Source organism: Zalophus californianus, chromosome 13 (genome assembly GCF_009762305.2).
Source record: "Zalophus californianus isolate mZalCal1 chromosome 13, mZalCal1.pri.v2, whole genome shotgun sequence".
In the NCBI taxonomy this organism is placed as follows: Eukaryota; Metazoa; Chordata; class Mammalia; order Carnivora; family Otariidae; genus Zalophus; species Zalophus californianus.
In genome coordinates this window covers 93,172,544-93,185,506 of record NC_045607.1, presented here as the reverse complement: position 1 = coordinate 93,185,506, position 12,963 = coordinate 93,172,544, and positions in this window count along the sequence as shown.

The following is a 12,963-nucleotide window of genomic DNA, read 5'->3' as shown; positions in this document are numbered from 1 at the left end:
AAGGCCCCCAGTTGCACCTGTGTGGTGTTCTCTGTCTGTAGGAGTGTGGCACAGGGCTGTCTCTGCCCACCGAGGGTGGGGTGGCAGGAAGTCACCGCGGGATAAATCTGGATGTGGCTCGACCAGATCTGGGGTCGGAATCCGGACCACGTCCCTCTGCCCCACGGGGGGCCCCCCTGCAGCCCGTGGCCCACGGGCTCAGTCCCGCCACCAGAGAACCACAGCTGGGAGACGGTGGGATTTCCACTGGTTACCTGCCTCCCGAGACTGCGCGTCTCAGACTCCACCTGCTTCCCCCCAAATACCCCTCCAGCATCGCTGTGCACCCTGCGAGGGCAGCCTGCAGCTCTGTCCCCTGCCCATCCTCTCTCAGTTCCTCTCATACGGTGTGTTTAGTGTCTGGGTTCGGTCCGCAAGGCTTCCTGGTTCTCCTGATGCTGCATCTCAGGCGGGCGCGGGGCCTGGTGGCGGCGGCGACCCCTGGCGGCCGCGTGTCGCAAGGGGAGAAGAGAAGAGGCTCTATCCCGCTGCGGTTACGGGGAGAGGGCGGGCTGGGACTGGGCTTGCCTCCGCTATTCAGAGAAGAGATCTCTTATTATTCCAGGTGAATACAGACACCGGGAGAGTCACCCTAACCCACTGGCTGAAAGAAAGCCCCAGCTGGACAGCAGGGGATGGGGTGGGGTTGTCCACGGAGCAGATTCTGGGGGAAGGAAGAAGCATCCTGAGCCTTCTGGAGGACAGGGGCAGAGAAGAGCATTTTTCAGAGCCGTGGCAAAGCTCTCTGCACCCTGTGGGGTCCCTCTCTCCTCCTCCCTCTGCCAGCTTCGGAAGGAGCCCAGCACCTGCGGACTTGGGGGGCTCCCCTTCCAACGGGCGTGGGGGCGCCCCAGGGCTTCTGCAGTGGAAGTCCCGGCCGGAGGGCCCACCACCTCCGGGTTCCGGGGGAGGCTCTAACAGTGCAGTTGATTAAACCCACACACAAACACAAACCACCTCTGCTGTCAGAGCTCATCCCAATGTGCAGAATCGATGGATTTGAGATGTTGTCTCTCCCACCGGCAGCCGGGGCAGGTGCCTTCCCTGTGGCCGTGAGCCTCCCGCACTCAGGCACGCTCTGCACACTCCGCACACTCCGCTTGCCGGGCGCCTGCCGGCCTCGCCCCGGGGCTGTTGGCTGAACAGGTCCAGAGGGCCAGTGCAGGGCCCCGAGGGTTGGAAGGAGCGGGCCATGGGAGGAGGGGCAGCTCTGGGGCCGCAGGGGGCTCCCTGCCTGTCACTTAGACGGCCACCATGGTCCCTGGCTGGGGTCAGGGCATCCACTCCCCACCTCCTGGAATGTGCCGTCCACACAGCCACGACGCCCATCCTTCACGCGGAGATCAGGTCGTGTTATGTCCCTCCATCCCAGCACTTCAGACTGTGGCCAGGTCCTCCTGGGGCGGCCCTCCCATTTCTCTGCGTCGGCTTGCTCCTCCCAGGACAACCCCCTGTCCTCCCTGAGTGTCCTGGCCACCTCCTCACCGTGCTCGCGCTGCCCACATGGCTCCTCAGAGGCTCCTTCCCTGACCCTCCTATCCAGATGGCACCCCGCTCCTTCTGTGCGTCACTGGTGTGGACCGCCTTCTCTGGGTTGTCCGTCTGTCTGTCTAGCTGTCTGTCAGTCATTCATGTCTAGCATCTATCCATCCGTCCGTCCACCCATCATGTCATCTACATCTTTCTCCCTGACCAGCAAGTAACTATCTTGAGAGCAGAAACCGCATTCATATCTGGTTCATAGAACTGGTACATACTTGATGTCCATGACTGTTTGTTGACTGAATTCTAAGATTTTATTTATTTATTTATTTAAGACGAGAGAGAGAGAGAGAGAGAGAGAGAGAGAGAGAGAATGAGTTGGGGGAAGGAGAGGAAGAGACTCTCAAGCAGACTCCCCACCGAGCGCAGAGCCTGATGTGAGGCTCAATCCCACGACCCCGAGATCACGACCTGAGCCGAAATCAAGAGTCAGACGCTCAACCACCTGAGCCAGCCAGGCGCCCCTGACTTACTGGACTCTAATGTCTACTGAGCAGGATCGTGGGTGGCACCTGTAGATTACTGTGTCTGGCTGCACGTCAGTGGACTCAATGCTGGTCTTGAACCATTGCTGTGATGAGCACCGTTGTCCAGGTGACTCCCAGCCCTTTTGTTGGAACACAGTGAATTTGCGCTTGAATTGGTAAAGAGTGAAGGAGTGAGCCGTCTCTTCCTGTCTGAGGTGCGTGCTCTTGTTCCGTCACCATGTAGGGGATAGCCTTTCTCCTGCTGCGTTAGTCAGGGCAGTGGCTGTGCTTGGACAACTCAGGCGTCTTTAGTCTGGCGGACGGTGCAGTGGAGCTGTTCTGAGGCCAGGTGCACCTGCTGCTTCCCTGACTGAGCCCCGAGCCTGCCTACGTGCTCCTGTCCGTGTCCAGCCCCGCCTTCATGGCCGCCCCTTCCTGTGTGGCCAGAGGTGGCCCCTGCCACGCTGGGCCAGGCCCCAGGCCAGGGGAGCCTGGGGAAATGCTGGCAAGGTGCTGAGTGCATCAGGCACACCGTGATGTGGCTCGTGCCCTGAGGAACTGTTTGGCCATGTTTCATTGTAATTAATTTATATCCCATTAAGTGGCCACCTGCGCCTCACTGCTACAACTGGGACCGCGCCAGGGACCGCACACTCGGCCGCCCAGACTCTGTCCCCTGGCTGTCCCTAGCAGGCTGCTGGTGCCGCGGCGCTGGCTCTGAGGGGGCCTGCGGCTGGTCCTGCGGGACCGGGGACGCTGCCGAGGCCCTGGACGGCCATCCCTCCCCACTTTCTCCGCGTGCTTGCGCGTGCTCGGTCTTCCTGGCCTCACACAGCACACTCCCGTTTGCCATGGTGTCTGTGACACCTGGCAGGGCTACTTTTCCCTGGCTTTGTCTCATTTTTTAGAATTTTCCTGAGTATTCTCCTGTATGTACTTTTTCCACAACGAGCTAGACATTGCGACCCAGCTGGGAGGAGAAGCTGCTGAGATCCACTGGTTCTCCGACTCTCCCCGAGCAGCCCTGAGCCCTGTTCCTTTTCCTGCGTCGCTCAGCGCACATGGGGGCACTGGCTTCCAGCAGCGGCCCCTTTGCCTCCTTCCTCACGACCTGCCTCTCTTGTGCTCGTCTCTCTCCTTACGTCGGCTTGTAACCACAGTGAGGACGTGGTGAGAATGTTTCTGGTTCTTCACCTTCACGTTTGATACTTTTTTTGGCTTAAGATATCCTTTTTTTTTTTTAATCATAAGAAGAAAATATCCACTTACTGGTAAGTGTTTTTAAAATTTAATCAGGAATGAATGCTGAATTTTTTTTTAAGTAGGCTGCATGCCCAGCACGGAGCCCACTGTGGGGCTTGAACTCAGGACTGTGAGATCGAGACCTGAGACAAGATCAAGTCACACTTGACCTACTGAGCCACCCAGGTGCCCCTGCTGAGTTTTTTTAAAATGCCGTTTTAGCTTCCCTGTGGGTGATGATGTGGTTTTCCTCTTGGACTTATTCACATGGTGAATTTGGTGACGAGATGCCCCAGTTTGAACTATCCTTTCATTTCTAAGGGGTAGATCCTACTTGGCCAAAGCCTATTATTATTTTAATGAGCTTTGGAATTAAATTTGCTAATGTTTTTTGAGGCCATTTGCAGAGATATTCATCTATAACACTGCTCATTTGGTGCTATTTTTTCAGCCCTATCGCACAACCCGATGTCACCACGTACCGCGACGTGCCACCTGCTTCTGCAGACTTTGGTGCCCATCCAGGGCCTTGTCCACGTGCCTGTGTGGTGTGCGCTGTGTGGCCTTACATAGGGTAGAACTCTGGGCTTTGCTTGTTTCATACTTCTCAAAGATGTGTTTTTCTTTTGGCAAATAGAGAATATGGAGCCATGCCACCCAGGGTTCAGTCTTTTGCTTAGAAATAAACTCTTGTGTGCATCTTTGCCCGTAAAGGTGTAGAAATGGACACGTACTCATCTGTAAACTAGATACTTCACCTTTCTCGTCGGCTGCTAGGGAGCAGATTAGATTACACACACACAACAAAGACCCCATCAAAAAGGAGAATTACAGACCAATATCCTTGATGAACATGGATGCAAAAATTCTCACCAAAATACTAGCCAACAGGATCCAACAGTACATCAAAAGGATTATTCACCACGACCACGTGGGATTTATCCCTGGGCTGCAAAGTTGGTTCAACATCCACAAATCAATCAACATGATACAATACATTAACAAAAGAAAGAACAAGAATCATATGATCCTCTCAATAGATGCAGAAAAAGCATTTGACAAAGTACAGCATCCTTTCTTGATCAAAACTCTTCAGAGTATAGGGATAGAGGGTACATACCTCAATATCATAAAAGCCATCTATGAACAACCTACAGCGAATATCATTCTCAATGGGGAAAAGCTGAGAGCTTTTCCCCTAAGGTCAGGAACGCGGCAGGGATGTCCACTATCACCACTGCTATTCAACATAGTATTAGAAGTCCTAGCCCCAGCAATCAGACAACAAAAAGAAATCCAAGGCATCCAAATCGGCAAAGAGGAAGTCAAACTCTCACTCTTTGCAGATGATATGATACTGTATGTGGAAAACCCAAAAGACTCCACCCCAAAACTGCTAGAATTCATACAGGAATTCAGTCAAGTAGCAGGCTATAAAATCAATGCACAGAAATCAGTGGCATTCCTATACACCAACAACAAGACAGAAGAGAGACAAATCAAGGAGTCGATCCCATTTACAATTGCACCCAAAACAATAAGATACCTAGGAATAAATCTAACCAAAGAGGCAAAGGATCTGTACTCAGAAAACTATAAAATACTCATGAAAGAAATTGAAGAAGACCCAAAGAAATGGAAAAACGTTCCATGCTCATGGATTGGAAGAACCAACATTGTGAAGACGTCAATGCTCCCTAGAGCAATCTACACATTCAATGCAATCCCCATCAAAATACCATCCACTTTTTTCAAAGAAATGGAACAAATAATCCTAAAATTTGTATGGAACCAGAAGAGACCCAGAATAGCCAGAGGAATATTGAAAAAGAAAAGCAAAGCTGGCAGCATCACAATTCCGGACTTCCAGCTCTATTACAAAGCTGTCATCATCAAGACAGTATGGTACTGGCACAAAAACAGACACATAGATCAATGGAACAGAATCGAGAGCCCAGAAATGGACCCTCAACTCTATGGTCAACTCATCTTTGACAAAGCAGGAAAGAATGTCCAATGGAAAAAAGACAATCTCTTCAACAAATGGTGTTGGGAAAATTGGACAGCCACATGCAGAAGAATGAAACTGGACCATTTCCTTACACCACACACAAAAATAGACTCCAAATTGTTGAAAGACCTAAACGTGAGACAGGAGTCCATCAAAATCCTAAAGGAGAACACAGGTAGCAACCTCTTCGACCTCAGCTGCAGCAACTTCTTCCTAGAAACATTGCCAAAGGCAAGGGAAGCCAGGGCAAAAATGAACTATTGGGATTTCATCAAGATAAAAAGCTTTTGCACAGCAAAAGAAACAGTCCACAAAACCGAAGACAACCGACAGAATGGGAGAAGATATTTGCAAATGACATATCAGATAAAGGGCTAGTATCCAAAATCTATAAAGAACTTATCACACTCAACACCCAAAGAACAAATAATCCAATCAAGAAATGGGCAGAAGACATGAACAGACATTTTTCCAATGAAGACATCCAAATGGCCAACAGACACACGAAAAAGTGCTCAACATCGCTTGGCATCAGAGAAATCCAAATCAAAACCTCAATGAGATACCACCTCACACCAGTCAGAATGGCTAAAATTAACAAGTCAGGAAACGACAGATGTTGGCGGGGATACGGAGAAAGGGGAACCCTCCTACACTGTTGGTGGGAATGCAAGCTGGTGCAACTGCTCTGGAAAACAGTATGGAGGTTCCTCAAACAGTTGAAAATAGAGCCACCATACGATCCAGCAATTGCACTACTGGGTATTTACCCCAAAGATACAAATGTAGGGACCCGAAGGGGTATGTGCACCCCAATGTTTATAGCAGCAATGTCCACAATAGCCAAACTGTGGAAAGAGCCAAGATGTCCATTGACAGATGAATGGATAAAGGAGAGGTGGTATATATACACAATGGAATATTATGCAGCCATCAAAAGGAATGAGATCTTGCCATTTGCAACGACGTGGATGGAACTGGAGGGTGTTATGCTGAGTGAAATAAGTCAGTCAGAGAAAGACATGTATCATATGACCTCACTGATATGAGGAATTCTTAATCTCAGGAAACAAACTGAGTGTTGCTGGAGTGGTGGGGGGTGGGAGGGATGGGGTGGCTGGGTGATAAGACATTGGGGAGGCTATGTGCTATGGTGAGCGCTGTGAATTGTGCAAGACTGTTGAATCACAGATCTGTACTTCTGAAACAAATAATGCAACATATGTTAAGAAAAAAGAAAAAGAAGAAGATAGCAGGAGGGGAAGAATGAAGGGGAGTAAGTCAGAGTGGGAGACGAACCATGAGAGACGATGGACTCTGAAAAACAAACTGAGGGTTCTAGAGGGGAGGGGGGTGAGGGGATGGGTTAGCCTGGGGTTGGGTATTAAAGAGGGCACGTTCTGCGTGGAGCACTGGGTGTTATGCACAAACAATGAGTCATGGAACACTACATCAAAAACTAATGATGTAATGTATGGTGATTAACATAACAATAAAAAATTAAAAAAAAAAGAAGCAGACCTGTCCTCAGGGAATTTACTGTCTACCCGTAGAGTAATAGTGGTATACAAAAAAAAAAAAAATATTACACACACACACAAACTTCTAAGACCGGTATCCAGCACACTGTAAACATTATGTAAGTGCTATTGTTACAATTAATGCTATTATTCATTTGTTAAAAACACAGAATGCCAGGTTTCACTGGCGGAGCTCAGTTGCAGCTTGATGGCCTCAAACGGTCGGAGCTTGAGCTGCAGGTGCATGGAAGGGTCCCCGTGTGTGGGCAGGAGCACCAGGGCCCGCAGGTGGGACAGCCCTCACGCTGATGAAGCACCTGGCAGACTCGGAACCTGGTTCTGTGTGTGAAAACTCTAAGTTTTCTGGGAGTGAATATCACATCTGACTGGAGACCACTTCCCCTACTGCTGGTGAGGTCCTACAGGGAGGAATGCAGGTGCCCGTGGATGGGGCTGAGCGTTTGGACAAATCAGGTGAATCTGCACAGGCTTTTCCCTGACTGCAGGTAGAGGTGTCGTGACACAGGAGGCCGGGAAACCCGTCCTGCTGGCAGATTAACTGAACATGTGGATGGGAACCAGTAAGGCTGCCCAAGCCCTCATTGGTTGTTAATTCCAAATGGTGTGAATTAGACACTGGAGCACTGGTGTGGACAAATCCTCTGTACAGAACATAGCCTTGTGTGGGGTGTAGACAAGGCCCATGATGGAAGCCTGTGAGCACCATCCACCGGCTTCTACTGGGACTCTGGACTGGAGAGTTTTCATCCAAGGGGCAGTGACTAGCTTGCTGTCAGACTGTGATTGGAAATGCTGTCACAACCAAAAGACATACAATAATCTTGGGTCTGAAATATCCACGATGTCTCTTGTAATGTCTGAGCAACACTCCCGTGGAGAGGTCAATGCCCGCAGGAGTGCCATAATACAATGGAAGTGTTTGTGCGGGAACATGCAACGGGGGAGTGCAGAGAGTTAGCGTGCTCACAGCAGGTTGGCCCTCTCCTCGAAATGACTGCGGGGTGGGGGCTGGGGGGTTGTTTAATGGGTGTGAGGAAGTTCCACGGATGGTTGCCCCATAATGTGAACAGACTGAGCCCTACCCAACTGTATGCTTGCAAGCGATTAAGATGGTAAAATTTGGGTTTGGCATATTTTAGCACAATTAAAAGAGCAAAAGATCTGTATGGGTGTTTCTCCAAAGACGATGGTCGATGGTACCTGGAAAGACACGCACCATGATTCGTCAGGGGAGAAATAGACGGCACTTGGGCCAGCTTCCCCTTCCTAGCCACTAGCGGCTGTAGTGAGTAACGGTGAGTGACAAGTGTCCAGGATTGGGGCCGTGGGAGCCTTTGAGCTGCTGCAGGGAAGCAAGATGGCACAGCCTCTCTGGAAAAGTTTGATAGTTAAAACATTAATAAAGACCTACTGCGTGTTCCAACAATTCCACTTGTACATACACACTGATGAGGACTGAAAACGTACGTCCACGGGAAAACGCGTGCACAAATGCTCATTGCGGCATTATTCATAAATAAATATTCATAAATGTTCGCAGACAGTGGGAACATGCCAAAGACCATCAACTGACAAACACGCACAAAATGTGGTCCGTCTACACTGCTGTCATTCACAGCAGAGGGACTGATGCACGGGCGCACGCCCCAGCATAGATCCTTGGAAACATGCTTGTATTGACCCTCGTTGAGGTGGGTCAGTAGCTTGTCCATAAGGCTGTCATTGTCCCCGTCCCCTGTGTAATGAGTGTGCGTCTCAACACCGGCCTCCGAATGCACTACTTGGGACACGACGCTGGGTCTCCCTGGCCTGCCGCAGCCTCGTCCCCATCCTTGTGAAGGAGCTTCTGTCCTCAGGCCCTGCCGGCAGGGAGGAGACACGTGCAGCTGAAGAGCAAGAGAAAGAAGGGGGCCGACTGGGCTCACGGTCAGTTCCCAGTTCACAAGCTCCAAAATGGGGGCGTCAAAGACAATCAACAAAAAGAGTACCACTCTTTTCTCGTCCTAAGAGTGAATGCAGGTCGTTTTTTCTTTTTTTTAAGATTTTTATTTATTTATTTGAAAGAGAGAGCGCGAGCGGGAGGGGCAGGGGGAGGCAGAGAGAAACTCGAGCTGAGTCTGCGCTGAGCGCATAGCCCCATGCGGGGCTTGATCTCACGACCCACAGGTCATGACCTGAGCCTACACCAAGAGTCGGATGCCCAACCGACTGAGCCCTCTAGGCTTAAATCACCGCCTGCAGGTGATTTAAGTGAAGGGACTGTTTTGCCAGTCCGTTTGTTTGTGGATGCATTGTTTGCAGATCCACAGAAGCGTATTTCAAATGGACTTCGTTGTGCACAGCACTTGGTGACTTAGAAGCTTTTCTCCATAGTTGGGAGGTGGCTGGCTCCAGGGAACGTTGGCCTGTGGGGAGCGGCGGCATTTGGCGAGTGTCCTTATGGGAGGCCCTGACTTCTTCTCCCATTACCCCTTCTCCCCAGGGCCCCCTGTGTGTGCTCACCCACTGGTTTTCCGTCCTTCACCTGGGCTCTGGAACGGTATTTGAGTTGAAGAGGTTTTGCCCCTTGCTACCCACTGGCCCCCGTCTTTGTAAGTAGAAGCAGCATTTTGTGTGGGAAAGGGGAGGGTGTTCTTCTTAGGTGGGTTCTGCACAGTGTTAGCATTTGCTGCAGAGTTCAGAGGCGTGAAACACCACCCATTTTCTTCAACGTACAAGTCTGAGAGCTGCTTGGGCCCGCGCAGTGGCCTCTGCTGGGCTCTCCCATGAGCTCTGGCTGGTGGGCAGCAGGCAGGAGGGGCACGTGGTTCTTGTCCCCCAGCACGCACCCCTGGCCTCATTCTCATGGGGATTTGGGGATTCCAAGCAGGTGCACCTCTGTTCAGGTCTCTGCTCGGGTCACATTTGCTATCTTTCCACCCGAGGTTCTGCCTAAAGTCCTGTGGGGGAGGCCACCTGAGGACCTGAGCACAAGGAGGCAGATTATTAGCCCTGTTTGCCAGCTGTCTGCCACGGGTGAGAGACAAAAGCCACTGCTGATATGGCTTTAAGCACCAAATTGTTAATACAATAAGGAGAAAACAATCCCCCATTTTATTACGTCTGTGTTGCGTCACTCTGTCCTTTCTCAGATAGGTGCATGTTAGAAACGTGTCCCGGCACCAACAAAGGTCCCATCGACAAACTAGTTCCAGAAGCTTTTCTGAGCCAGACATTGCACTTACACTTTAGATGAAGCTGAAATTCTGTCATTGCCTTGGAAAATGGTCAGTTCTGTGCAATTACCCTGTCGGGAGATTTTTCCCCAAGAAGCCGTGTGAACATTCTCATGAACCCAAGCAGATCTTTACAGTCACAGACACAGTTTGCTGCGGTAACTGAGTTTATTCTTACTGCTGGGATTTCATTTCTCGGGCTCCGGAAGCATGAGGTCCTCTGGGTGTGTCCTGCGCGCGTGTGTGTGTGTGTGTGCGTGTGTGTGTGCGTGTGTGTGTGTGTGTGTGCGCGCGCGCAGATTCCACTCCCTGTCACGTGTCCAGGAACAGCGGGAGAAGATGTTTCCCAGCGCCCCCGAGAAAAGTAAAAAGCCAGTGCTGCACCTGACAGGGCACCTCCGCGGGTCTGTGTGGGCCCTCCGCTGCCCCTCCCTGCCGGATTTAGCGCCCACCTCTGCTCTGCCTCCCCTCCCCCATTACTTCAGGTCCCGCCTTTACCTCCAGTTGCCGTCCCTCTGCCCTTCACAGGCACACGTTGGCTTGGTCGTCATTGGGAATATTTATTTATTGAGATGAATAAATAGTAAGGTAAAACAGGCTTGTAGTCAAAAGTGCTAAATATAACTGAAAGTCTCACAGTGACAATAATGGAAACGAATTCTAATTTTGAACAACCCCCCCCCCCCCATGCTCTGATCCCTGGAACACGATCCACCTTCAGAAATGTGATTTAAAACTGCCCCCAGGCAGGTGACAGCCCCTTCTGTTGCTAACAGAAACTGCAAGTTTATTTTCCCCCAAGACACTATTTCTGGAGTCTTTGGCTTGTCCCAGGCAGACAGGCGTGCACAGATGAGGGTGGCCAGCCCTGGTCCACAGCCCGGGGTGTGCATGTGTGCTGGGGGAAGGGTGCCCTGTCCCCAGGTCTCCCGTGCGTGTGGGCGCTCTGGTCCGTCTTGGCTTGTGCTCTTCTGGTCGCCGCCAGCAGGAGGGGCAGGTGCTCCAAGAAAGTGGGTGCACGGCGTCCTGGGGCCAAGGGAAGGCCTGTCACTTACACTTAACACAGTGCTGTATGTCAGTTCTATCTCAATATGGAGAGAAAGGACCGCCATGTCTACTGATGGGTGTTACTGTGGTTACTCACATGCTACTGCTCTCCCAACTAACCAACCAGCCAACCACCCATCATTCTGACCACGACAGCCTGCCAGGCACTTGCTAAGCATTTGCAAGTGGTCACGGGGCGGTGGTGTCCTCCAAGCGTGGGGAACTGAATGTGCGGATGGGGATGTCGTGGTTCCTGTGAGGACTGTGCCTGCTGCCCAACGTGGTGCCTGGGGCAGTCCTTGCCCAGGACCCAGCTTCTCCGTGGGGGCCACACCGTTTCCACCACGGGTTGGCATCAGTGACTGTTCCTGGGAGCTCAGGCTCCCTGTGGCTTCCACTCATGCTCTCTCTCTCTCTAAAATAAATAAATAAATAAAATAAAATCCAAAAAAAATCCAAAACCATACAGAGATGTTGAGAGTGGACACCCAGACACTTGCCCCTGGATTCTACGAAAATGTCGAACTTTTGTGTGTGTGTTGGGGGGTGGGGTTTGCCATCTATCTTTGTCTTGATCTACTTCATTTTGTTATTAGTGAAACCTCATACTTTATTTGGATTCTTAAATTTCAATTGTGGTGAAATACACATGGCATAAATTTACCACGTTAATCACTTCTGAGCGTACAGCTCAGTGGTGTTGAGTACATTCACTTTTCGGTGAAATCATCACCACCATCGTGCCCAGAACTTTTTTCTCCTTCCTACCCTGAAACTTTATGCCCTTGGAACAACTACCAAATCCCCCTTCCTCTACGAGCCACCATCTGCTTTCTTTCTCTATGACTGACAGCTCCAGGTGCCTCATCTGGGTGGAAAAATGCAGGATTTCTCCCTCTGTGACTGGCTTCTTCCAGTTAGCATCATGTCTGGCATCCGCGTTGTGGCGCGTGTCCAAACTTCCTTCCTTTCTAAGGCTGGATAATTTTCTCTGGCGTAGATGTACCTGGTTTCATCTGTTGATGCACAGACCTCGGAGTGGTGAGGACACATCTCCCTTTTTTATGCCCCTGTGTTTGGTTCTCTATTATGGCCACAAAGGGAACCCGCATGATGACCGACAGCGATGTGTTGAAATTAACCCCAGAAAGGACCCGAAAGGGCCTTCTCAGTGTGTTGCTCTTGGGGCCAAGTTGTGACCTTTACATTAAAAAAAAAAAAAAAGGAACCTCATGAAGATCCCTCAGGTTGGGGACATCTAGTTGCAGGGCTTGGCAGCAGAGTTCTGTCTCCGACCTCACCGGGGTTCACACGCCTCTGTCTACATCTCCCCAGTTCCCAACCCTGTGAGAACTCCTGTCCTGATGCAAGATCCTGCAGACACTCGGAGTGTGTGGGTCACATGCATGTGGCCGTGCTATGCTGTCGCTCTATCACTGGTAACCTCCGAATGGCCTGTGATGTCCTTCTGCCTTGTCTTCTAGATCTGAACTAGAGCGTACAAGTGAGCAAGGGAATCCTGTCTATCCAGACCACGGGTCCTCCTTGAATGGGGAGACAACACATTGCCACAGTCCCCTCTGCAGAAATTGGTGGACATGGTGCCCAGAACATCACACCAAGGAAGCGGTTGGGTTTGGACCCGTCCGTCCATCCGACTGCGCTGTGGGGCAGGTGCTGCTGGACCTCACGTCCTGCTCTGGGGTGACCCTAGGGAAATGGGCCTCAAGTTTTGGACTTAGATGCCCTGCTCTGGAGTACTGTGTATATCGGGTATGTGTATATATAGCATCCACTGGGGACGATGCTGGGCTGCCCTCCTGCTCCCGGTGGAAACTGGGAGGGAAGCTGAGATTGGA